The sequence below is a fragment of the Lissotriton helveticus genome, chromosome 4_1, assembly GCF_964261635.1.
Source record: "Lissotriton helveticus chromosome 4_1, aLisHel1.1, whole genome shotgun sequence".
Taxonomy (NCBI): Eukaryota; Metazoa; Chordata; class Amphibia; order Caudata; family Salamandridae; genus Lissotriton; species Lissotriton helveticus.
The window spans coordinates 1,551,485,550-1,551,513,404 of NC_136063.1; positions in this window are offsets into that span (position 1 = coordinate 1,551,485,550).

The following is a 27,855-nucleotide window of genomic DNA, read 5'->3' on the forward strand; positions in this document are numbered from 1 at the left end:
GCAAGTAATCGCAATTTAGCGAATTCGCAATTTGCGATTTTTGCATTTGGGATGATGCATCCCAAATGCAAAAATACCGGTCGCAAAGGGGCAGATTCTGAGAATCTGCCCCTTTGCGAGCGTTTTTTAGCTTCATGCATCTGGGCCTTAATGCCTAACGTTTTCGTTAAATTAGCAGTTCTTCCATTTGCTATGCCTGAAAACACAACCTCTGTACACTGACTTCTGCCACTCCAATTAGTGAAAAGGTGGCGGCTAAGGCCTTCTTCACCCTTGAGGAGGACAGTGCAGTCTACTGCGCGGTGGGCATCATCACTGTGTTCTAAAGTAACAGCTCTGTTCGCAATACGAAAGCTTTTAAGCGCGGTCACCATGTTCAAAGCGCTAGGTCGGCAAACATTATGTCCAGAGAAAACAAACAATAAAAGAAGGATTTTGCATTTTCTGTGCAGAAAAAAATAAATTACCAACGATGGAGGGAGTTTCTTCTCTGTGGTTTGGGGCTATTTAACATTTCTCTGTGAGGAAAAGGTGCCCATCACAAAGCAATAATATCCCGCGTTTTTATTGTGGTTTATCTCTTTTACATCATGCCCCAAAAAGTGTAAGATGTTTTGTCCATTGTATTTGGATTGACATTTACAACACTGCACTCATATTTTGGTGTCTGAGTTTTTTTTTTTTAGCTCTCGGCTCTATGCGGCATGCATGTGCTATCCAGTGCTTTATATGGAAAAAAATAAGTGCAGGTACTCACCAAGTTGGGGCTAGGGGCCGGGCCAGGGGTGTGTGGCTTGGAGGTGGAGCTGGAGGAAAACATTTAAAGGGATCCATATTTTCTTTGAGCATAAAATAGAGACATTTCTGTTATCTTTTGAGTATGCTTGTTGCTCTTGCATGTGCAAAAGGATACCTTTAATATTGGTCTTTGGAATGTCAATAAATCCCATTCTCCCCTTTTTATGGGTAGACACTTGCAACCTTTTTTTCTATCTGAAATCTTCACAGTATCTCTGTCTTCTCAAATGTCTTTATTCTGTACTTCTGCATTCTTTCTTCACCTCCCCTTCACTGTGCTCATCACACCCACAAATCTGCTCATTCAGTCTCTCTCTCTCACCTGTTAACACAACATTTTCTTTTGTTAATATTTTTTCAGCTGCCTACCTCCTTTGCACAGTTACCTATAAAATCATAATTAAAATTGGCAAATATGGAACTATTGCTCTGTACACTATGCTGAGTAACCAAGGATTGGATGTGCACCTTTGTGTCCCACTGGCAGGCATAATGAGAAGCTCACACAGCTTTCATCTTAAATCTAAAGCTATTAAATCTTACCCCACCATGAACCCTAATGCTTGCCCTCAATCCACCCAGATCACAAAGCCTCATTTGTTAGACTGGATGTATTACACTGCCTACTGATGCATACAGACCTAGGGCCAAGAAGTAATTAGATGCAACTCTGACATATCTTGAGAGAACTAAAATTGGAAGTGGTGGAAATGGGTGGGGACAGTCCCATAGGGAATTCACATAAGTAGGGCATTTACAGCTCAATAAACAATGATTCAAAAAATGTGCATGTTACAGAGGGAATATTTGTCAAAGACAAAAAACCCCACTAGCAACTTTTTGTTATAAGGCCCAAAGGTCCAATGAATGCACACCATACAAAAGATTCGGATGACATTGATACATTGTGTGGCTAAATGGGTTTTTGAGAGTTGGCACTTTATCTTATGTACCCCCTCTTGTCATCCCTCAGACACTTTAGGTCTGCTGTTCTAAAGAGAGTGGTGCCAAAGAACGCCTACACTTTATCCAAAGTATTCCAACCTCCCCACTGCACCACATGGTACAAGAATACGCTGCCAATCAAGTTGGTAAGACTGTCAGTTCTCAATTCAGAGTTCACAAGTATACGTTAATGCCCAGGAATAACAAATAATTCACAATTTTAAGCAGTCTGGAATCTTCTCAAAAGAAAACAACACAGATAAAATCGCACACAAACTTGAGTCTACATAGCAGGGCAGACTTACTACATGGGCAAACTGGAGCCTGACCCAGAGCGACTTACTTCAGGTGGGTGCACTGAGCTTCCCTTTCAAATTGATTTTTTAATATTTTTTGGAGATGCCCAAGTACTGTGCCACACATAACATTCCATACATAACTGTGCCACACATGGATTCCACAAACACACAGAACATGCTCGCCACTATGAGAATGTAAATCTGAGTTCAGAGTACCCTGCACCTTTCACTTTTTCTTACTGCTTTCGGTCTCAAAACAGTGCTCTTTATTGTTCTTAATGTGTGTTTAAGATTTCCTCCCTCCTAGATGAGATACCTTTACATCTCTTTTTGGAATGTGGTGGTCTAACAGATTCTAACTGTGTACATGCTGTGCTATATTAGGCAGATCCTAAATCTGAGCACACTCCCTGAGTTTTTCATGGGATTCAGCAAGTCAGCTCTCTGCTTAACCCACAGCACCTTTTTTATGTTACTCCGTGGGCCTGTGACAAAGGAAGGACATTTCCATACGCTAAAAAACTGTTATTTTATACCGCTTTCACTAAACTCTTTTCATGAAACATTATTATATGAAATTCTTGATACTGATCTGAACTTGACATCTAGTCTATGGACCTTGGAAGGATTCACTGCTGAAACATCTTCACCTGGATTTGAATGTGAGACCTGCAGACTTTTGGCCTTCCTAAGTAAGGTTAGCATCCTATTGCACCAGGAGGAATAGGAGCAATCCCTTCATTTCTCTATACCGGGAGAAAAAAGTCACTCCATGTCACTGCACCAGGGAAAAACGGTGCAGTCTCTTGATCCCACCAGAAGGATTGAAGCCACCCCCCCTAATTTATTCCACAAGAAAGACAGGAGCCAGACCCATGCACCAGAGTCACGTGGCCATTTTTTTATGCAGTTATACATGCTGACCTGTAGGAATATTGGGAAAACTAGTGAAACACAATCGTTTTTCCCTGCTAAGACGTAAAACTAAACCTTCATCTACATGAAGAAATATGTCAAAGCGTCTTCGAGGGCTGTCTAAAATGTTTTAGGATGATTAACAAAACAAACAGATAACTGTCATTTAATAAAACCGTCCCTACAATTCTACAAGAATTGTTTTTCACTTCCAAGCTCTTGGCTGTTCCAGTATTTTCTATATATCAAAGATGGCGGCTATAGTTTGCTCCTATTCCCCTCCTCAAGTTTCTGGCCTTAACCCTTTTTCCCTTTATACCTGTATCTCACTTCCAGTTTGAGGCAAAGAATGGCCCTGCTACTGAGGGGCGGTCACCTGCAGAGAACATGATGGCCTACTCGACATCCAATTCAGTGTTCATCACTGGGTCCTGACTGGAAATGCCCGGACCTCTCTTTTCTGACAACATGAGTGCTAACAGGTGCAGTTGGCAAAGAAGGATGGGGAAGCCATAGCGAACCGCTCCCTCTAGCAGGATTCCCCTCATTCCTGCCACCCTCCAGCGTCGAGGGTGATGCCACGGACACATTCAAAGCAGAGGCTGCTCACTGGAAAATGGTCATGGTAGCTAGGGGTCTAGATGCATGCTCATGTGACAGTTTTTCCCCAAAACCAGATGGGCCCAGGTGAGTACCGGTACTCTCCTCAGGCCTGGAGAATTTCCTGTACTCACAAGGCAAAAAATTAAAAGTGCCAGTATTCAGTACCGGTGAGTACCGGCCCATTTAAAGCCCTGGTGCTATCTTGAACTGAGACATGCTGTATCTAAATTGTGGTGTAACAGCCCTCCCATGGCTTCCCATTTGCTGGCTCATAACTCATCGTTTATTTGTCTCCATTCATCCATGGCATGCTTGTGTCATGCCTTTTCCTGTGCCGAGGCCTGCCCGAGACCATCGACCAATTACTAGTAGCCATACACAGCGACCATTTTAGCTAGTAATGTTGGGGCTACTTTTTCATTGGGAAGTGGCTCTGAGTGTGACTTCACGCATTTCCCGATTGCAATAGCCATTGCCAACCTATTTTAAATTGATTCACCAGACTTATGATTTAAAGCTGTGCTACTCCTAACTTGCTATATCTAAGTTATGTTATGAAGACACACACTTCAAGAAGGAGAAGCATCAACCTCCTGGGTCGTGATTGCCGCTCCCCACGATCGCAGGTCACGTAGTCAAGAGGAATCACTTCCTGGCCCTCCATCTACCTTCACCTAGTTTGAGCCCCAGTTCCCCCGCTCAGTTCTGCTTACGTTTGTTTCTTTACCCCAATACTGTTAACACTGCAAGACTAAAATGATTTTTTTCTTATTGCTCTTACACTATAAGCCTGAAAGCATTTTTATATTTCTCTGATCCAGGCATTATCACTTTTTCTTCACTTTAACAGTATTTTTCCTGACTATGTAATTGTTACACTGCCTGTCTTTCCCAACTGCTGCTGTAACTTGTGAAAGTTGTATTGTGTGCTATTACATATAGTTGTCTGCTGCCTTTCTCTCACTGCCATCCTGTTCACTTCTGTTTTCCCTGCGCTCTTTTTTCACCCTGCCCTCCCACCTCCTGGACAGCCCCTACCACCTTCCAGATAGCCGCAGCTGGTGTAGGTAAGAGCTGTGTGGTGGTGGGGCCAGCTGGGGGGTATTTCGAGGGACGACCACGAGGGAAAATTAAATGAATAATTAATTTTCTCTCATGGTCGTCTCTCGAAATCCCCCCCAGCAGGTCCCACCACCCAAGCGCTCTTACCTGCAGGAGCCGCGGCTGCTTCCAGGTCTACCTAATGACGGCAACAGCACAGCTGTTCAGTGGACATGCCAGGGCAAACCTGTCTGCATCTTCCCATGCCTGGACCGCACTCAGCACCAGAAACCCTTGCCCAACTACACGACTGCAGGATTCTGTGCCATGGGCCCTGCACATAGTAACTGCTGCCTTTCATCACCATAATCCACAGCAGGACCCTTGACCTGCATCGACAGCTGCTTCATCACCACCCCTCTGCGAATCACCACCTCGTTGAACAACATCATACCAACCCAAGAGGCTGACATTTTTCCAGATAAGCTCAAATGTCTCCTAATCAATGCTAGATCACTCTGCAAACACGCCACCGAAATCTGGTACACCATCGGCCCTGATGTGACTTTCATCACAGAGACCTGGATCACTCCCACATCGGCCCGAGACATTGCCACAGCAACTCCCAGTGGCTACAAGATGAAATACTGAGACAGCATCAACAGGCATGGCGGAAGCATCGGTATTGTACACAAAGACTAGATTGATCACCTGCACCATCATCAACGATGACACCACACCAATTATGGACACATGAATTTTCAGCTCCACACCGAAGCCAAAACCACCATCAAAGGAATCCTCACTTACAGACTGCCAGGACCAACAACAGGCCTCTTCAATGCTGTTGTCGAATTCATCAACCCTCGCGCCTTCGATTCAAATCACTACATCCTCCTGGGAGAACTCAACTTCCACCTCAACTACACCACTGACACCAACACTACCAACATCCTGGAAAGACTAGACAAGATTGGCCTTAAGTAGATTGTCACTGACCCCACACACAGAGCAGGACACACCCTGGACCCCATCTTCATGTATAGCAACATAATCAGATACAGCCACACTTCGAAACTCACTTGGACCAACCACTCCATCATACACTTCACCCTCACAGGTCTGCCATGCACCACCCCCAACTGACACAGTGCTTCTTACTTAAGCTGGTCCAAGGTTATTCAACAGCAGACATCAAAACCAACCTGAACCAGACAGTAGAGAATTTCAACACTGGATCACCAGTGCCACCAACCCAGTAGCCCCCACCAAACCAGCCAAAATGCACAGACCAACCAAACATGCCAGCAGATACACGCCAGAACTTAACACATCAACATGTGGGTGTAAGCAACTGTGAAAGATGAAGAACCAGCTGGAAAGAGACTTTCAAGCCACCTACAAAACAGCCCTCAAAAACTACAACCGCCATATCTTAACCACTTAAAAAAAAGAAGCTCTGACATGCTGTATCAAAACCAGAATCAACCAATCCAGGGAACTCTTCACTATCGTCACTATCGTCACAGTGTTCACCTGCCCATCTTCGACAGAAACTCCGCGACGTCCTTGCCGACCCCTTCCACAACAAGAAAGCAACCATTTACTGACCCTTCAATCCCCAACTCACCAACCTCCTAGGCAACATTTCAACCACAGCAACCAGCCACGATCACCCCATAGAATCAACTTGACACACTAACAACAAGCACCCTGATGAACTCCATCCACTCAGGAGCACCCACAGACCTGTGTCCAAATCGACTCTTCAACCTCGGAAACAGTGAGATGAGACACCATTTCTCCACCATCCTCAACTCCTTCATGACTACAGCCACCTTTTCTGATGAATGGAAACACACGGAAATCAGACCCCCTCTCAAAAAACTTTTGGCAGACCATACAGAGTTCCAGAACTACCATCCCATCTCCTTCCTCCCATTCCCTGCCAAAGTCCTGGAGACAGCCATCAACCTTCAACTAACTGATCATTTGGAAATAAAGAAACTACTGGATTCATCACATTCCAGATACAGAGCAAACCACAGCATCAAGACAACTCTGATCTCATAAACAGATGACATCCTAGCCCTACTTAACAGAGGAGTATCAGTCGCCCTCATCCTCCTGGATCTCTCCGCAGCATTCAACACCATCTCCCACTACACACTCATCGGTCGCCTACAGGAGATCTGAATCACAAATGAGGCACTAAGATAGATGATATTCTTCCTCATGGGATGCACCCAGAGATTCTTCCTCCGACCCTTTTCCTCGCAACCGAAACACACCATCTGCGGAGTTCTCCAAGGATCATTCCTAAGCACCACCCTCTTCAACATCTACATGACGTCACTCATGGACATCATCAGAGCACACAACATCAACATTATCTCCGTTGATGACACTCAGCTCATCCTCTCACTCTCAGCAAACCCCATTTTGACAAATTCGAACTTCCACAAAGGCATTTAGAAAGTCACGAAGTGGATGAAAAACTACTCCCTAAAACCCAACACTGACAAAACAGAAGTCCTGATCTTTGGCAGACACAGCACTCTTTGCAATGATTCCTGATGGTCAGCAGAGTTCAGGCCTACCTCCACACCAAAAGACCATGCCCGCAACCTCAGCATCATACTGGACAGTGAACTTTCCATGTAACGTCATGTGAACGCTCTTGCCTCAGCCTGCTTTCACACGATACACAGGCTCTGAATAATCTTCAAATGGCTCCCCACCAGAAAAACGGTGATGCAGGCCTTTATCACCAGCTTGTAGTAAGGCTTTATGTCCATTGTCGTCAAATTGCTAAGTTAGCATGAGCTTCGCTGCCATGAGGCTGCTTTTGTGCACAACACTGCATGCATATATTTTGCAAGACACTGTTTGTGCTTCTTTCACATGAGAACTGTCTACCTTGCAACTTCTTTGCTGTGCTCTAAAGTTTAGTCTGTACATGATGTTCAAGGTTAAACAACAATGCCCCTTGTTATTCTGTTCTGATCAGTCCCTCGCACTTAGACATAACATGCTACACTCAGCGGCACTTCTGTAGATCGTGTACTCTAATATTGCAACCTAATAATGCAACCGCAACCTGTTTTTGCACACTCGGAGATACACCTTTCCAGAGAGCAGACCTATGTTTGTCCTGCGATATGAACATTGCATCTAGTCCTTGAGGTATGTGGGTGTGCTCACAAAGCCCAGAGGTCTTCTGTTTTGTAATAAACTATCTCTTCTCACGGGGATCGTTCATTCCTATTCCACTGTTTTTTATGACATCATATCCCTGTTCGTATTCTATCGTATTGTAACAATGCTGACTATATTGTGTTCATGCATTCTGCTGCTAGTATTGGCTTGTATACTGCACAATAGAGTGCGTTAGTTGAAATAAACATTTTAAACTATACTACGTCTCTGATTACTCATATTGTGGACAAGTATGAGTGGCTAAGCAAAAGAGTGTCTGGCTCCCGCAGTTCCCGAGATAGAGTGCGTGTTCTGGGTTATCTAATCATTGGTAGCTCCACTGTAGATGGAGAACAAATGAGACGCTACAGCTAGTCGGTTTGGGAGTTTGGGTACGGATGTGGTAGGTCGGTACACCACCTATTCACTGAGGTCCTGTTTTCCTGGGCATAGTTCTGTATATGTGCAGAATCCCTACAACAAGCTGGCTCAACTACAGCAATGCACTCTGCAGGCATCTCCACCAAACTCATGCAAAGACTCCAGAGAATCCAGAACACAGAAGCCAGACTGATCCTCAACCTGCCCAAGAGGACACATATCACCCAGCACCTGAATTCCCTCCACTGGCTCCCTGTACAGAAGAGATGCTAGTTCAAGCTCCTGACCCATGCCTACAAAGCCCTCCACAACCAAGGACCTGCCTACATGAACCAGCATCTGACCTTCCATCAACCAACCAGAAACCTCTCTCCCTTCTAACAGATGGCCATATTACAATATATGAGTCAGGAGCTACACTCCTTAAACACCGCACCCCGCCCTCGGCAAAGATATGCCTTAGACCAGGAACATCCCAACCCAGTTGGCAAAACATAACTAATCCCAGCAAATCAAACCACAACCAGAGCAAAGCCTTATCGCACCTTATCTGTCTGTACTGCAATGCACGATCCCTCCCAAAGCACGCACTAGAAATTTGGTCGCTACTAGATATTGAAAAGCCAGACCTGTTTCTCATAACCTAAACCTGGCTCCAAGACCCCTCTTCACCTGGCATCGCGGTAGCCATCCCTCCTGACTACAAGATGTTCAGACTCGATCGAACCGGGAAAAGAGGAGGGGGAACTGCAGTTGTCTACAAGACAAATATCACTCTACATGTTATTGATGCTTTTTTAGCTAACTCTGGCAAAATGTGTATCATCTCCCTCGTGACAGAACATAACAAGCAATGGAAAGTTGCCCTCCTCTACAGGCCCCCTGGCACCAAAACCAACTTTGTCAACAAAGTCATGGAGACAATAACCCCACATGTCTTAGTCTCTGGCAACTTCATCCTATTAGGGGACTTCAATTATCATGCGGAACTAACTCTAGATCCCCACACCAGTGAACTCATCAACAGCACCAATTCATTAGGATTAAACATGTTAGCCACTGGCCCAACACACACAGCAGGTCATACATTAGATCTCCTATTCACTAACTCATCGAAAGTCGAGGTCGACCAAATACTCCCTGTCCTATGGTCAGATCATTATGTTATTAGGTTCAACATCTCCATAAACATAACTCAACCTAAGGCCAAAAACCTTGTGAAATGGAGCAGGCCATGGAACAAGATCAACCTCGACTCCTTCACCACTCACTTCTTCCCCCCCCTATCACGGAGCACACCAACCCAAACAAGGCAGCAACTGCCCTAGAATACACCATCAATTCCGCTTTAGACATAATTGCCCCCAAAAAGGTATCTAGAGGCTCCAACAAACTCTCTCCTTGGTTCACCTCCAACTTGGATAAAATCAAACGGTCAGCTAGGGCAGCCGAACGTAAATGGCGACAAACTAGGAATCCAACAGACAGACAACAATAGCTCACAGACACTATATGAATGAGATAGCAGCAGTTAAAAGAACCTACTTAGGGAACAGGATAAATCTGGCAACCAACTCATACAAAGAGTTATATAAAATAGTCAAAGATTTTACGAACCCTCCGGCCTGCCAGCCCCCACTCACCGAGTCCCAGGAATGGGTCAACTCCCTCTCATCCTACTTCCAGGATAAAATAAATAACATTCATAAAACTTTCCCCCAGACAACCAATACAATGGCAACCAACCTGCCCCCCAATATGGGTACTACAGCACCACCACACTCTCATGCCTCAGTCCTGAAAGAATTTCAACCATTCTCGGAAACAGAAGTTGCCTACGCACTGAACAAAATTAAATCTGGATCTCCAACAGACCCTGCCTCCTCTCAGATTCTTGCTAAACTTGCACCCGCTCTGATCCTCGATCTCACAAAAACCCTTAATCTCTCAGGGTCCCACTCCTCTGTTCCCTCCAACTGGAAGGAGGCCACCATAAGACCTGTCTTAAAAAAAAACTCCGCCGACCCCAACCATCTTCCCAATTATCGCCCTATTTCCCTTCTACCAATGTTCGGTAAGATTATGGAATCCTTAATTAACAAGCAGCTATGCAAACATCTAGAGGCTAATCAGCTGCTCGACCCATCTCAGTCAGGATTCAGAGCATACCACTGCACCAAAACGGCACTACTAGAGATTGTGGACAATATTAGGCTGACCCCCGATGCAAGACAATCCGCCACACTGATCTTGCTCGACTTGTCGGCAGCCTTCGACACCATCTCACACAGCGTTCTCTTGGAGCGCCTGTCGGAGATGGGTGTCGAAGGCCCAGATCTACTCTGGATCAAAAGCTACCTGACTGAATGGCGCTCTAAGGTGCAAATCGGATTGTTCACCTCTATCAACCAGACAAATGACAAGGGGGTGCCCCGGGGATCTATACTAAGCCCCACACTATTCAACTTATATGTATCTCCCATTGCACGAATAATCAGGGCACACGGTTTTGATACAGTGTACTACGCTGACGATACACAGCTACTGATCACCGTGGGCCCAGACCCTATGGACACTAAACTGAGATTCTAAAAGTGCATGATCTCAATTAAGGACTGGATGACAAACAACTTCTTGATGCTCAATGCGGGCAAAACCGAGATCATGCTTTTCGGAAATGCCCACAAACACTGGTCCGACAAATGGTGGCCACCTATGCTGGGATCCTGTCCCCCGCCCAAAACATCGGTCCATAACCTAGGAGTGACAATTGATGACAAGCTGTCCATGGCCAACCATGTTAACAAGATAGTGCATACAACCTTCGGACTGATGCATAATCTCAAGAAGATTTTTAACTGGATCCCCCTTCCCTCACGCATGCCCCTAGTCCAAAGCCTAATCATAAACCGATTGGATTATGGCAATGCATTACTTACATCCATCAATGAGAGTCTCCTGGCTAAACTTCTGGTCCTGCAAAACACTGCAGCTAGAATGGTGCTTAATCTCCCCCCTCGCAACCCCTCCTTGCCCAGCCTCAAAACACTTCACAGGCTTCCCATAAGGAAGCGCATTAACTTCAAACTTTGCTGCGTAGTCCACAAAATGATCAATGGACATGGTCCCAAATACCTAGAAAAGAAACTTATAAACCATTGTCCGATCAGAACTCTCAGGTCGACCGACAAGTCTCTCCTAACCGTCCCCAAAGTTCGCACTGTTAGGAATGGGGATAGGTCTTTCTTCAAAATAGCCCCAGAATCCTGGAATGCCCCACCCCTTTACATCAGGACCACCCAACCACCTGAAATTTCGAAGACTCTTAAAAACATGGCTTTTCTAGCCACCTGGTTATTGGCTACTTCCCTCAAGCATCTGCTAAGCGCTCTGAGATCTACGGGTGATTTATGCGCTATATAAAAACCATATACAAATACAAACCTTTGCTTTGCACACCTCGTGATCGCTCAGACTCATTGTATCTGCTGCAGCCGCACCGAGGACACTCCTTCTCCCACCTCACCACCGAAGGCTGGAATTCCCTCTCCACCTCCTCACCTCACTCTCACTGAAGAAGGGAGTCGAAAGTTGGCTCTTCAACTGATACCTGCGACAAAGTGTAGTGCAGTTCTTATATTCCCAATAGGTTCTGCACATTAGAATAATATATCCTATAGATGTGAGGTAGCACTTATGTCTACTAGGTCCCTATCGAATATATTAGACTTAATTGTGAGTGCCAGCTAGCTCAGAGGTCACTAGAAACTTTCTCGAATTCACAAGAAGGGATTAGTTTCTGACAACCACATAAACATGACAATTTTGTTTCCTCAAGATAAAATTGATCTTCAGAGTCGTGGAAACAATAGAGAGATATTTTACTCAGTCATTCGTGCATGCTTCGTTTCACCAGAGGTGCAGAGAACCGGAGAGACGGGCGTTTTCAATAAAAGTATTTATTGAACAGTCTTCTTTCTCATGCAGAAGAAATTAACTGCTACAATCGTAAGACTGGCTGTAAAGTATAATGCGTACAGCAAGAATAGTATTATAAAATAATACTGTAAAAGCATGGTATGGTTTCTAAGCCATAAAATACATACATAAATAAATAAAGACTAAAAAGTACTCAACTTGTGCTTCTAAAATACGCCTACCCCGATGTACCTAACCTAAGTCTAGTACGAGGGAAGAAGTAAGTGTGGTGTAGCATAAGTTTAGTATTCTTTTGCCAAGAATCTATCCAAGATTTTGCTTAGGGTCCAATCAGCTCCGTACCATGGTTTAGAATGAAGGAGGTCAGTCTCAGGACTCGATTTCCCAACACCCCGCAAGGGGAGTTTGGAAACATTGGAGCTGGATTTCTCGGCAGGAGAAAAGACAGCGTCTCTCTCAGTGCGTCTGCTGGAGGGTAGGCTTCCTTCGGCACTTGCTGTAGCGAGCTGCGTTGGGCAAGTAGATAGTCGAACTGCTCCAAACCACCGTGTGTTTGCTCGGGCAAGTGTGGGCATATTATACCTTGAAGGTGCCGAGTTTGACGTAAAGGTGGACATAATAATGTCATCAAAGAGTCTCAGTTCTCTGAAAACTCCATGATTTCTTGGACAAATCAATATTCAAGCAAGGGGAAGTCCCTAACTGCTGAAGCCAAGTTTTCCAAGAAATTGTTGTGAATTTTCGCAGCTAGTGGTAGTAGCCATGCCGTATTTGGACTGCATGGGCTATGTCTAAATATGGTTATGATTACTATGCCTATATAAGGACAAGGTTCTCTATACCCATATAAGGGTATGAATCGGGAAAATTACACTAGGGTCCTAAAATGCTATACAACAAAAGCACCTGGATACCCCTCGGGTGATTAGCCACACTATTTAAATAAATACTGATTGAATGATTGACCTTACATGGCAGGCAGCATTAAAGATTGCCCTGTGAATACAGGTTCATTTTCTAGTTTTCTGGCTTGCAGGATTTCACATCTGATTGGAAGACGTTGGAACCACTTATGGTGTTTGGCTCATAGAAGTGTTAGTCCGCTGACCACACTCTGCGCTCCTGTGGCCCTAGTATTAGGCACTGTAAGTTTGTATCATCATTTTTCCTATGCACTGGAGTTCCCTTTCGCTGACTTTTCTAACCTTGCCGACAGACAGAAGCAGCCACAGCAGGCCAACACAGCAAAGCACACAGTAAAGTGGTAGTTCCTCTTTAAAGCTTCTCCAGTTCTTGTTGGCAAGTATCTAAATCCAAAAGAGTTCTAAAGTCTTGGGTTCTGGGCTCCAATATTTATACCACATTTCCCTTGTGTCAGACAGTCTCTGAGCTTAGTCCAACCAAGTTCTGTCTTCTCTGGCCTAGCTTCTTGGAAGGATGTGGACACAGCATTGTGTAAGAAAGACCAGGCCTATTCCTGTGCTAGGAAATCTCCTCCCCCTACTCTAAATGCATCCCAGGTCTATTCAGCCAAGCCCAGACTCATCCAGGAAAGGCAGGAAAAACCTCAAACCCCCAGTTGCTGTCTACAGTAAATGCACATCCCCAACCCCTGACACTCCTAAACAAGGTAGTCAGTACACAACCCAACAGAGGAAAACAGGATTGTTTAAGCAAGAAAATGCCCACTTTGTAATAGTAAACACAAGGAGATGATGGACGGAGCACTGAAACTTTTCAGACACTCACCCCCAGTCACAGATCTGGGTTGAATCCATCATCGTTCTTTAGCTCACTTCCCCACCTCAGTACAGACCCAGCAATATGCAAATCAGTCTTGACCTTCTGCCTTATGGGAACAGTCCAACCTGAACTGCCACCCAGGTCTTCCCCGAACTGGAAACAGGCATCCTGGGACCGATATCAGGGTAACACCCCTCATCAGCCAGGCTAGCTTGAACCCAGTAGCAAAGTGAGCAAGGTACCCATGTCTGTGTATACCATGCCAACTTAGGGCGAACAAAGCAAACACGAGATGATGGACAGAGCACTGAAACGTTTCAGACACTCACGGCCAGCCACAGATCTGGGTTGAATCCATCATGGTTCTTTAGCTCACTTTGCCACCTTAGTACAGACCCAGCCATATGTAAGTCAGTCTTGACCCTGTGCCTCATGGGAACAGTCCAGCCCGAACTGCCAAGCCAGGTCTTCCCTGACCCCAAAAAAGCATCCTGGGACCGGTTTTGCGGTAACACCCCTGATCAGCCAGGCTAGCTTGTATCCAGTGGCAAAGAGAACAAGGTACCCACGTTTGGGCTACCCTGCCAACTTAGGGCGAACAAAGCAAACACAAGGAGATTATGGATAGAGCATTGAAACCTTTCAGACACTCATCCACCAGTCACAGATCTGTCTGGGGTAGGCTCTCAACAGGCTAAAGGGCAGGGTGTGGTGTATTTAAAACATAGAGCATGTAGTTTTAAGTTTTACATGTCCTGGGAGTAAAAAACGTGCAAAGTTTTTCTCACTGCTGCAAGGCCTACCTCTCCCACATGATAACATTGGAGTTACTTTATTACATTCGATAAGCTGTAATGTCCAAAGACCAAGAGGTAACCAGTTCATGTTTGGTGTCTTTGGAATTGTAACGAAAATGATTCTCTCATGATGAAGTCGGATTTTATATTTCAGTTTTGAAAATGAGACTTTTAGTAAGTGTGCACATTCCTACTTTAGCCATTTGGTGTCTGCAGCACATCTCTGGTTCACATAACTGGATATAGTTAACAGTTGGCCTTTGTGTATTCCTCTTAGACATCCAGAGTAGCCAAGGGTGAAGCTCACCATAGGGCCCAGGGCTCCAATGAAGGAGCGATTACCTGTATGGACAATGGAGGCAGCAGTTCCCCTTAGCAGGTGGCAGGGAGCCTGAAGTAGGGTCTGGTGCAGGTGGGATATATCTCTGCATGGTCCCATCTAGGACTTGCTGCTCACAGAAGTCCCAGGGCAAGACCACATCAGAGGGAAAACCTTGCCACCTCAGGGCTCTGGTCACGTGTGTCTCTCCAACCGCTAAGCATCTACGCCAACCCCACACATAGGATCCACCTCAGATAGCGGGGGGAGGCCAAGGCCACAGCTCAAATGTGGCATCTGCCCATTTAAGGCCTCACCGTAGTACAGGACTCAGTCGAGCAGAGCGAAGATTCGCTCAAGGGGGGCCCTCAGATTTGACAACAACTCATGTGTCCTCACCTCCTCGCCCTCACTGACCACTCCCCGGCATGAATTCTGCTACATGCTCTGTATCGTGAACCCTGCCTCGAGGGATGCAGTCAGGTGGAAATTGGCCCCCCACCGGCGGTCAGAAAGTGTACGGAGTGCGCGGCAAGGCTGATTCATGGGAATCAATGCTCTGAATTTCTAAGGATGGCAGAGGATGTCCAAGGAGCATTGCTGAGACGTGTCTGTCATTTTGGCTACTTCAGCTATATCCCTTAATGGTATTACCTTCTGCAAAGTTTCTATTTTGAGCGTGTTGAGTTTTGAAAAATGTGTTGATTTTTCAGATAAAATATCATCCTGTACCGCCCGTTGACTTCTGTACAAGGAATATTATAGAGTAAAATTCTCTGCCCTTGTCTTTCTGAGGTAGGATCGAAATTTCTACCTTTAGGAGAAGAGCTTCTATTCCCTGTCGAAGAGCGAGCCTCTTGTTCTTATTGGATCGGCATGAAGTCAGTCTCATTCCAAATTCGGAGTGATGGTCGCGCATTCTACTTAGTAACTGGATCTGACAATCTGATGTACCTTTTTGTGTAAGCTGGAGAGTTTGCAGGTATACAGAAAGTGACAAATTCTGCCTCTAACCACATACTCTACCAGCTCTGGCATAGTTAGATCCTCTGCTTGTTTGGGGACCTGGACTTGTCATCCCCTTCATTTCTCTGTTTAAATTTGCCCTGCTATTGCTGACATTGCTTGCGAGATGGTTGACGGAAAGGAGATTTCCTTGGCTTGTGAGAAGCAAAGGATCCAAGCTTAAAATAGAAGGAATCTTTCTTCACTTTGAATCATTTGTGCATCTTCTCCTCTAATTCTGCCCCAAGAGATGAGCTCTCTCATAAGGCAACTTCAAGGCTGATGTCCTTTGAGGCCAGTCAGTACACCAGTCTTTTAACACCAAGTTGTTTTTGACTGTGATGGAGGCTCCTTCCAAGGGGGCAGTAGCCCTAACAATTTCAAAAGAGATATCTGACATGTACTCAATATTCCTTTATATGCTTTCCAGCAGATACAAATCATCAGAACTATCCTGAATAGTCTTTACCAATTGGTTAAAGTGAGTAATCAAAGACTGGGGCATATAGATTATGTATATAGCAGCTCTAAATGGTAGATGAGTTCCTGTATGAGCCTTCTTTAGAGAGAATATTTTTTGGTGCTGATTAGTCCTTGTTAATCGCTTCTCCCATGAGGGAAGTTCTGCCTATGAGCCAGCCACCAGAGAGTCAATTGAAATTGTTTCAGGCAATGACTTCTGCATCTCAGCAAGTAGATATAGATTACCCACAACAAGTAGAAGAATGATTTTATTCAGGTCTTTTCACTCCTTTTTTAACACCTGTGGAATATAAGGATGTATTGGAAATTCTGTCTGGGACTATCTTTGGAATTGCCTCAATAAAGGGCTTGAAGAGCACTAGGGCATATCCTTCTCTTGAAAACACATATTAGCTTTAAAATGGAGCACAATATCTAGCAATTTGTCTTTGGTAATGTATTTGTCCTGTTTTTCTGTGACATGTCCTTCTTCCTCCTCTAAGTAAGAGGACACATCTGACAAAACATTAATTTCCTTGGCAGAAACAGGGGTTTTTACCAACTACTTTCATGGAAAATCTATTTAATTAGCCTCTTTAGTCCCACATCTTCCCAAAGCTTAGAACTTTTTTTATCTTTCAGAGTGGAGATGACAATAAATTAGAGGCCGCAAGAGACTCCACATGCCACAGTTTTTATACATGTGTTGCATTGGCAAAAATAGCCCAAGCGCCTAACAGAAAAATGTAAATAGCCACCGTTTTCAGTAATCCAATAATCACCAGGTCTCCACAATGCAATCCTATCTGCTATTCCAAGCTTCCTTTTACTCTGCCTCCCAACCACTCCAGAGAGAAAAGGCATTGAAACACATGTGTGAAAACCCAGAAGTCTTATTCCATGGAGCTCTGGGTTTGAATTACTACAAGTTGCATTCAGACTCTGCTCAATCCAACAAGGAGAGAAAGCGGACATACGTACAATTATAAGCAAATTGAGTATGAGTTTTAAGCACATTCCCAGCAGTTAGGAAAAACATTGTTATAAAGCATAGTATCAGCTTAAGCCCAGCAGAGTCCGAGGTTTCACCACTATCTCATCTGCGATACATAAAACAAGGAGAATGCTGGGTATGGATTGCCTATATAGGCTACAGCCTTAGAAAGAAGGGCAGGGAGGTGGACTTCACCTCAATATCAATGAAGGGAACGAGGACAAGAGGAAGTAGGTGTAATGAAGAATTTTAGAGGTGGTAATGTGCAGTCCAAATCCTATTGCATATTTATCATGTTACATTTTGTTGCGTTGTGTTGTTTTTATTCCATATTTATTATTTCTTTTTGTGTTTTATAGCGCACGAACTTGACCCGTTGGGGTATCAGAGTGCTTTACAGGAATCATAGCAATGTACAATAGGCTTGGAATCACAATAATATACAAAAGGTAAAGAGGGACAGGATGCAGGATATATAAAGGATAGAGGACACATATGTACTGTTTTGTTAGACCTGGCATCATTGGTGTGAGTCTCCCTTCCATTTTTGATGGATTGCCTCCTCTGTTTTGATATGTTTTGCTGGATTTATGCTTTGGGCACTGTGCCACTGCTAATCAGTGCTACAGTGCAAGTGCTCCCCATGTTAAATTGATATACTGATTGGATTCCATAATTGGGTTATTTGATTTATCTGTCAGCCCCTAGTACAGTGCACCATGTGTGCCCAGGGCTTGTAAGTCAAATGCTGCTGGTGGGCTTGCAGCACTGGTTGTGCCACCCACAGAAGCAGTTTGTAAAATGTGTCTCAGGCCTGCCATTGCAAGTCCTGTATGCAGTCTAGCACTGCCATGTCGACTTAGCCAAGTGCACCCACGTGCTAGTCCCTAACCCTTCCCTTTGCTTCATATTAGACACCCCTATGGTAGGCCCATGGGCAGGGTGCATTATAAGTATACGGTAGGACATGCTCTGATGTGTGTAGCATGTTCTAGTAGTGAATTACAGCCATTTTCGTTTTTCACTATTGAAGGCTACCTGTTCTCATAGGCCAGAATGGGTAGTTAAGATTATTACATCCTTATAATCCTAACTGACTCAGGGAACACGGTAGAAATTCGAATTTAGTATGCCTTAATTCAGAATAATAAAATACATCTTTTAGTAAAGTTTATTTTAATATTCTGTGTTTGCAAATACCACTTTTAGAAAGCAGGCATTTGCTTGCCTAACCATTTGAGCCTGCCTCTGCTGGTTTGTGTATTCCTTGTCTGGGTTTGTGTGTGACAGGGCTGGGGAATTCCAGGAGACAGGCTGGCGTAGCCCAGTCGTGAATAGAGGGATCTGCATCTAGATGAGAGGGAGGAGTTTCACTTAGGACCTGAATAGGGCTGGGCCTTCCCTCTACAATGCTGGCTCCACCCCCTGTGGCGTGTCTAATGTCTCCGCCCTGCACTGTGAAAGGAGAGGAGGAATCATGTCAACAGAGTGCTCCAGAGCTGTATCTTCCCTCCCCTGTGCTGGCTCCACCTCCTGTGGGGCAGCTGAAGTCTCTGCCCTGTACAGTGAAAGGAAGAAGAGAGTCATGTAAACAAAGTGCTCAGGAACTGGTTTGGACTAGGCAGAGGCCTCTCTGCCTTCAGAGAACAAAGGATTTTGGGGTATGAATATTGGGACCCTGATCCCAAGAAATGAGATCACTTCTGGAACAAGAAACCTTTCTGCCAAGGAGAAGAACCAAGGAAGCGGCAGGAGTTTGGACTGCCCCTCTGCCAGTGTGCTGTCTGCTGGGTTGGCCTGCAGTGGTTGCTTCATTGCCAAGGGAAAGGAGAAGGAACTTTGTAAGGACTTTCATCTACAGAATATTCTCCAAGGGCTTGAACTGTGCTTGCCTCCTGCTGAAGTCTCAGGGACAAAAGACTTCACCTCCAGCTCCCTCCTGAATTTCCTTACTGGGAATTCTGACTCCAGTCACTTGCGTGCCGCTGGGAGCTGGAAGCGCGACGCATCGAGAAGAAGCGTGTCGCCGCCGCAGCTGAAATCATCGCAACGCTGGGGAAGCAAGCCTTCGCCGCATCTCCCTGGAAGCGTGTGTTCATCGAAGCTGCCTGCTGTTGCATCACTGGAGAAGCGTGACAACATCGAGAGAGTCGACATCGCATCGCCAGAGAAGCGTGTCGCAGGGCCTGTCGCGGCTCCAAAGTACAGAGTCGTCGCAAGGCTGCCAGGGCGTCATCGCATCGTCATCGCATCGCCGCATCAAGGGCACCATCTTCTCGCATCGCAACTGGATCATCGCATCGCACCAAGGTGCCATCTTATGCACCGCAACGGGCCCACAGACCGAGAATCTACGCACCACCTCCATACTGGTAAGGCTCACGATGAGTCCCCTACTCTGCGCAAGCATTGAGGAAGGACGCAACCGTTCCCTCGGGTCACCGAACCGATGCATCTCCCCTACTGCGAGCCTTTTGTTCACTTTGCGTTACTCATCCAGGTACTTTGTTGAGAACTTTGTCGCATTTACCAACAACTTGAACTAAGAGACTTCAATCATCTTTTAAGCAACCTTAAGTGTAGTATTGTGGATTTTTGTCGTTTGTGGTCTTGTGTTAAGTCTATCTAAAGAATACTTATTTTTATAAAACCTGTGTTGTGTCCATATGTAGTGTTATCACTGTATTACTGTGTATATTCACAAATGCTTAACACACTGCCTCTGAGATAAGCCTGTCTGCTCGTGCCAAGCTACCAAGGGGATGAGCAGGGGTTACTAATGAGTGTAATCCCCTTATCCTGATTTAGAAGTAAGGGTCCCTATTTGGACAAAGGTGAATACCATTGCCAACTAGAGACCCCAGATCTAATAAGTTTGCATTTCATAGTTACTCGAGACAGGTCCCCAGGTTTCTAGGAGAGGTGACTAGGTAATCCGAGGGGAGACGCTAGTCAGGAGTTGATCAGGCTCTCTGTGCTGGTTGGAGGCAACATTTAACCCAGGAATTTACCCATAAGGAAGGTTTTGGCCTCCTTTTTGCAGTGTGTCAGAGAAGGGATTCTTCTGATGGCTGGTGGGAGAGAGTTCCATATTCTTGGAGCCGCCCCAGAGAAAGCGCAATTGTACAATTTTTTACCAGAAGCATGCAGGTTGTAGCAGGAGGTCGCTGTCGGATCAGGAGTTTCTGATTCCTCTGGATACCACAAGTTTCTGTGCAAGATAAGCAGGGGAGTTTGAGAATAAAACCTTGTGTGTGATGCAGGCCAGTTTAAGCTGTATTCTAGCCTCAAGAGGAAGCCAGTTCAAAGCTTTCAGATGTGGAGAAATGTGGTCGAATTTTCTTGAGCTGGTAGAAGTCTGGCGGCAGTGTTGGGGCATGCTTTTAAAAGTGCCGGGGAGATCTTAGGTAAACCCAAGAGGGTCGGCCAGCCGTATTCCAGTCTGGAGATGACAAATGCTTGGACTGCCATTTTTAGGGCGGCAGTGTCAAGGAAGGGTTTCAGTTTCCTAAGACAGCTCAGGTGGAATCTGGCTGATGTGGCCATCGCGTTGATGTGGTCCTGCATATTCAAATTGCTGCCCTGGGTAATTCCCAGAGATTTGGCCAAGTCCACGATGGTCGGTGGGCAATCTAAGGCTTTGATAGCCTTAATCCATGTCTGCATCTTGGGATTGGTTTTTGGGGGAATATTTGGAGAAATTCTGTTTTCTTTGTGTTGAGTTTGAGTTGATTGCAGGCAAGCCATTGGACAGTCAGTTTCAGGGAGAGAATCTCCTCGAGGGATGAGGTTTTGATGTAGATCTGAGTGTCGTCAGCGTACATATGGAAGGAGATATTCGCTCTGCGTGGAACTTCACCAAGAGGTTCAAGGTAAAGGATGAAGAGGGTAGGTGACAGGGTTGATCCTTGAGGGACTCCAACCGTGACCAGAGAGGGAGCTGATAGGTTGCCGTTGATTAGGAATGTCTATGATCGGTTTTGGAGGAAGGACCTAAACCATTCTAGAACTGACCTTTTGTTTTCCTTTATTCTGTTGTTCTGTTTTAGTGCTGTTTGGTTGTTGTGGTACATTCTATTTTGACTGCTGTGTTCTTTAGCTTTGTAATTTGTTATTGTGTTATATTTGTTTAATCTTTATTCAGTGTGACCATTAAAACACAAGTTTAAAAATACATTTTAAATCATATAATTTTCCAGTGTTTATAAGAACAACGTCACGTGTCAATTAGCACAAATTTATGTGTTTTGTCATCACATGGAGAATATGCAGACATGAATAGCAGATGTTATAAGTGTATAGTTTGGGTTTTGAGGGTCATCAGTCTCAACAGTGCTAAAATAGATATTCTTAAGAATAACTCCTACTCAGTTTTATAGCAGACCAAATGTAATTAAGAACAGCAAAACAAATTGTAGAAGCCTTGATGCATTTAAAAAAGATGAGCCCCTCTTGGTGTGATGTAAAGTTCTTGTGCTTTAAAATCGGTCGTAAGAAACATCTTCTCAAGCTACTATATAAAGTGCAAAAAAGCATAAAATGCTCTGTTTTTTGAGGCGCAGAATTGTTAAATGGGCAACCTGGAAGAGATTCAATCCAGAAGCCCAAATTGGGGAAAAGTAACCAAATAGTGAATTGAATGCAACCTGAGCCTTATGAGGTAAAACTTATGTTCTGGTTTTTCCACCCACCTTAGGTATGGCTCTATCCCAGGCATTCTGGAAATTGGCAAATAGTCCAGAACTATAGTTAAAAGGCTTGATCTTGTGATTCTAGTCTCTTCATTCCTCATGAGAATTCTTTCCCTTATTATGGACTTGGTTTGGGGCCAGATGCTATATTGACATCCATAAAAGGTTAATCAGACCCATATCATGAAAGCTTTTCCTGAAATATGCCAGCCAAGGGATACAGCATCTTTTGTCCAAATTCAGACAATCGTTCAGAATATCTCTTGAAAAGCCTGATTATGGCGTACATCAAATTTTCACCCAGAGTAAGAGGGTAGACATTTTCACTTGATCTTCCAAATAGACCATTCCCATTTTGCTGTGGGAGATAAAGCTTGGGGTCGATTTAGTGTACCGTGGTTGTTGTGGTTCATTCTGTTTTAACTGTTGTGTTCTTTAGCTTTGTTTATTGTTATTGTGTTATATTCTGCTGTTTAGGTCAGAGATGTCAACAAATACTACTATCTTTCCAGTCAAAAGGTTGCCATTCCATTGAAGTTCCAGTTCCAATTTACCACTGTGTAAGGTGGTAGAATACCACCGATGAGCTATTTTAGATACTTATCAGCCCAAGGCTGTGGCCGAAATCCTTAAATTAGCACTTTTGGGCCCATATTATGAGTATCCTAGCACCAAATGCTATAATTATCTCACCTGGCAAAATCTGATACCAAAGTGTTGATATTTTTTCCGGGTCAGACGATATCACCTATTCTGAGTTTTGCCCTTGAACATACATATTTTGATGCTCATTGAACCAAAATCTGCATGTACTGCCTTTTACCTGTCGAAATGTTCCTGTGAAAAATTAGGAGGATGTGGTCTTTTCCGGAACACTCAGAATTCCAGGTGTCAATTTTGAATACGTTTTCCAAGTTCTTTCTGCTTGTTTTTTATGGTGCGGCGCAGTTGACATGAATGACTAAAATTCTTTGGTAGAATGTTATTTGTTTTCAAAGTTGTATGAAGCTCGTCTGAACTATTATCAAGTATACAGCTACTGCTTTGTCCTAATTTATATTGCGAAGACCTTGTGAGACACAAGGTGCTTCGTTTATCTTCCCAAAGCCAAGGTGTAGCAAAACAAGTAAAAAAATATGCCCTTTAAAAACCTACATCCTTGGATGTGGGCCTATTGACGGCCTCTTGGCTATTATTCAACCAGTGTTATGTTCCAGGCGTGATGTGGCAAAGGAGAAGAAACTTTGTACTTGTTTTTCCTCCCAAAACTGCTGATTGCATAATGCAATGTCAGGGATAAGATGAAACACTTACATGAGGTTGTGACCATTAGGAACAAGCGTGTTTTTATAGCAGGTCGGAGTGTGAACTCCGCAAGTATTAAGCACTTTATGAACAGATTGTCTCTAGCAATCTTATTTTCTAATTTATTGCTCACTTCTATACATTGCATCCCTCTGCAGTACTCTTCTGGGACTACCCCACCGGCATTGGGCAAAGGGCTGGTGCTGTGTCAGGGCATTCTCAGTGCACTGACTGGAAGGATCACGCAGGCAAAGTGCAGCTTTTATTGGCACAACAAGCAGGGGCGTGATATCTATAGTGCAGCAGATGCAGTGGTACTGGGGCCCAAGGGTCTGAGGGCCCTCTGCACCTCATTTATGGCTATATTGTATCCTTGCTATGCCACTGACAACAAGCTGGACAGCACCAGTCGACGGTCTGTGATCTCTCAAAATATGCCTCTTTAAATGGGAAATGAAAGAAACTGTGTCTCTGGTGGGTTCCTCTCTTTCATGAAACACAGGACCTCCATCAAGTGGTTAAAGCCAGAGTTTGTAACTGATTTGAATGGTGTAATGACATTCCAGAGAAGACTTATATGATAGGTTTCAGATGGACAAACCGCAGGATTTAAATCTAGTTATATGTCAAATAGGACAAATCACAGTTGGGAATGATATGCTCTCATATTGTTCTCAAAAGTAGCTTCCTAGACGCTTCTACCAAATCAAACCTATCACAATTGCTATTAAATCAATAAAGGCAACAAGCTGTTTCATTAAACGTGGGCCTCCTTCGACAGAACTTTGGTAATTTCAAGTCGATGCGGATCAGTGTGGACACCCTTCTGACGCCAGCACTTCTCTTTTGTGAGTAAAGCTTCGTTCAGTAGCTGAAGGAATTGCACATTTTAGGCACAATAACATTTTCTGGTGAGACTGCACTTTGATACCCTCAGTAGATGGAGACATAGGGGAGGACCACTGTAGAGTTGCTTAAACCACCCCTCCCATTAACTGGAGGGGATCAAGGACCTCACAGTGGGGGGGAACCTGAGGGAGCATGTGCCCTGCGAGGCAGCGTGTGTGCAGGAGCCCCTCTCACTGCGTGGTAACAGCAGCCGTGCCACCACTGGCGTAAATAAAAGTGAGGGGGCCTCCCTGCACGGTACTTAGAGGGCCCCCCTCCGGGCTCAATCAGGAGCTCTCCCGGCCAGAGTTCAGTGCTGAGGGGGCCCCTTGGAGCTAGCCCCCCCCCGCACTGCGTGGGCTGCGGGGTCCTGTGTTACGCCCCTGCGTGCCACCTGCTCACCTGCCAGGGCCTGAATTTGTAGTTTCATACTCCAGCACATCCAGCTGCCGAGGATCCTCCGGCGAGACTTTGACAAGATGCTGGTGAGTTGGTGGTTACTACGTCCCTTGTGGTAGGAGGAATGAAATGCCAATCCATCCCATGCTGGGGCCAAGGGCTACATCATTCGTTGTTGGTATAACACCAAACCTTAGTAGTGTCATGGTGGTGGCGTTCCAGTACTGGGCCCTTTTGGAGGGAGAGTGATGATGTGTGAGTAAATGCTGGTAATATCTATTAATATTATCAGGTATTCTGCACTGACTCCAGTTTGTTTGCTTGTATGCGTGTTTGTCCTTGCATTGGCAAAATTTGCATACAGTCCATAGGCACTTTAAGTAGGGGTGCGGGAGGTTTTGCAGCACCCCCCGAAATAACCGTGCTGGAGTTCAAAAGGTGAATGAGCAATAAAGATGCCATTAAAGTGCGTGCTTATCTTGCTTTGTTGCTGGTTCAAAGACAAACATTAAATGTCAAGCTATCTCTTATGGCAACTTGCTGCTTATTTGGAAACTGGTGTTTACTTTTTTTTCTCTGACTGCAAAGTGAGAGTATTTTGTAAAAGTGACCTAGGTGACAATCTTGGTGGGGTACAGAAAGTGAAAAGAAAGGCCGTAGGATATAAGTATTTTTCTAACACACAGCATTTAGATGCCTGTAAATGACATATTACATTTGAAATTATACTAGCATTTGGGAAAGCAAATTTTTTGTAATTCTGAAATGTGATGGAAACAAAGATTTTAATTGAATCAAAACAAATCAAGACACTTTACTTGGAAAAACACAGGTGATAAATATTCGCTCAAACATGATTTCCACACAGTATCGTTTGTGCGCTATAAAGTTTTACCAGCAAATATAGTAGGAATTTCAACAGATAATCTGCTGTCTATAAATGACAGAGTGTTATGTCGCTGGTGCTCCAAAATGTATTACAGGCTACCTACCTACCACACCTACCATTGTGCTTCTGAGTTAGTGTAGCACATTTGCTATTCTTTGTTTTTTAGGTGATGCTTGAATTTACACAATCCCTATAATTACAGTTATATAACATTAACATATAACATTAGTGGCAGCACCCCCACAAATTGTTGCAGCACCAGTGACCGTTCTCCATCCCGCTGCTGAATTACCACACTACAGCATTGCGTCTCCATGCTGTTGAGCCTATGCACTATTGTAGTTTGCCTTTCTGCTCTATTAACCTTCTCTGCTAGTGTCTATCCTACAGCCAGAGTGTTGGTACTGACATTCGCTTACATTGTGCCTTTACCTCAGGAGAGGCAGCAGCTTTATAGGTTTTGCCCGCACAGCGTTTGTGCTCTGCCTGAGAAATCCATTATGTTTAATCTAAACTTAAAAGGGACTTACATCCTGCCTTCTTTTCCTATCTACTCATTGGTTCCTGTGCATGCCACTTACCTTTCCTCATTTTCTATTGGCTGTAGTATATTTCCCTACATTTATTAATGGTTGTTCCTCATCTGCTTCTCTTATCAGTTTCTTGCCACCGAAATACTGTTAACATCCACTTTGGGGTAACTATATTTTCATAAAGTTTTGCCTTTTACTCTTGCAGCATATTTATATATCAATTTATCACCCGAGGAGATTAAGTGATTTGCATAGAATCGCCGGATGTTGCGTAGTGCCACCGAGACCGAAACCGGGAGCCCCAGCTTTCGAGTCAACAGCTCTGGCTGCTGCTTCACATTCTCTCCACTCCCATGTTATCTGTCAGGGAGCTCTTTCTATCTCCTGGACGATGATTGATGAAAACCGCTCTTTAGTCATTACATAGGCGAACCTGATGCCTTACCAATGCTTGTTGATAATTCTGCCAGAGGTCTAAATTCAGCGGCAACCAGAGACCCAGTCACACCGGCTTAGAAATGGATCCCAACTCTATTCCAAAACTCTCTGCAGGCTCAGACCCCTTTAATTCCTTCAGTGCCACTGCCATTGTCAAATGGGTCCCCCTGTTCTTGTGGAAGATGAGTATTGGCTAAGGTAGAAACAATGACAGCATTAGGCTTATCTCCTCGAAAAAGAATAAAGTGAACACCTTAACTGGGAACGTCTGTTGCCACAAGGGTTGATATTCTGTCTATTCAATCGGAGCGCAGGCTAAACAATATTGGATATGAGCATAGGGCGGAGAAAGCAGCTCTATGCAGAACTGCAACTTCACCTGGAATTGGCCCAAGATAAAAGTTCTACCCAAGAACATGCTCGTAGTTCCTTATTACGGGATATTCAGAAAATGGACTAGGCAACTTTGCCAAGCATGGCTGTCCTACATCAATAGGAAGTAATTCGTGGCACATTATTAAAGAGAAAAGCCAGAGAGAAGTCCCAAGTTCCACACATTTTTACCACTTTTTTCTTTGACCAGCAAACAGGTGAGAATTAAGACAAGTCAATGCTCCTGAGGAAATCCGTACTATGTTGGTAGAAGCAGAGATTCCAAGGAGCCTCCTGAAAGTATGAAACTGTGGCTCTTCTCTCTGTGCCATTTGCAAACCCTCTGAAACAGAGGAAGAGAATGGAGGTTAGGAGAATGCAGAGAGACACAACCATATGCCATTTTAGGATACATTTGATGGCTCCAAACCTAAGAACAAACACCATCATGAAGGTGAAATGAAAAAAATCACAAATTCCTGTGCAAGTGAATCTTACCAAAAATCAGCTAATAAGCAACAAGCAGACCTTAATTCTCAACGATTTGCAGGAAACCTCTCAGAAAGAACCTAAAGATGCCCTCAGAAATAAAGTATTGACATCGCTCCATTTAAAAGAGGGATAGGAGTCATTAGATTGCAGTGCATCCAAGAATTATATGGGATATGGATCGGTCCATGATGCTCAAAATCACAAACCTCGCACTCTTCCAGGCATCAAACCAGCAACTTGAAGTCCAACATTAGCTTTTGTAAATTGTTTTGGAAATCAGTAATGAGTATGTGTTTGGGACATCTTTGGACTACCTGGGTAGATACAAAAATGCATACGAGAATGTGTGCGAGCTACTGTGAACAAGCACTGGTCGAACAACAGCTTGAATAAACTCCACCACAAGCTT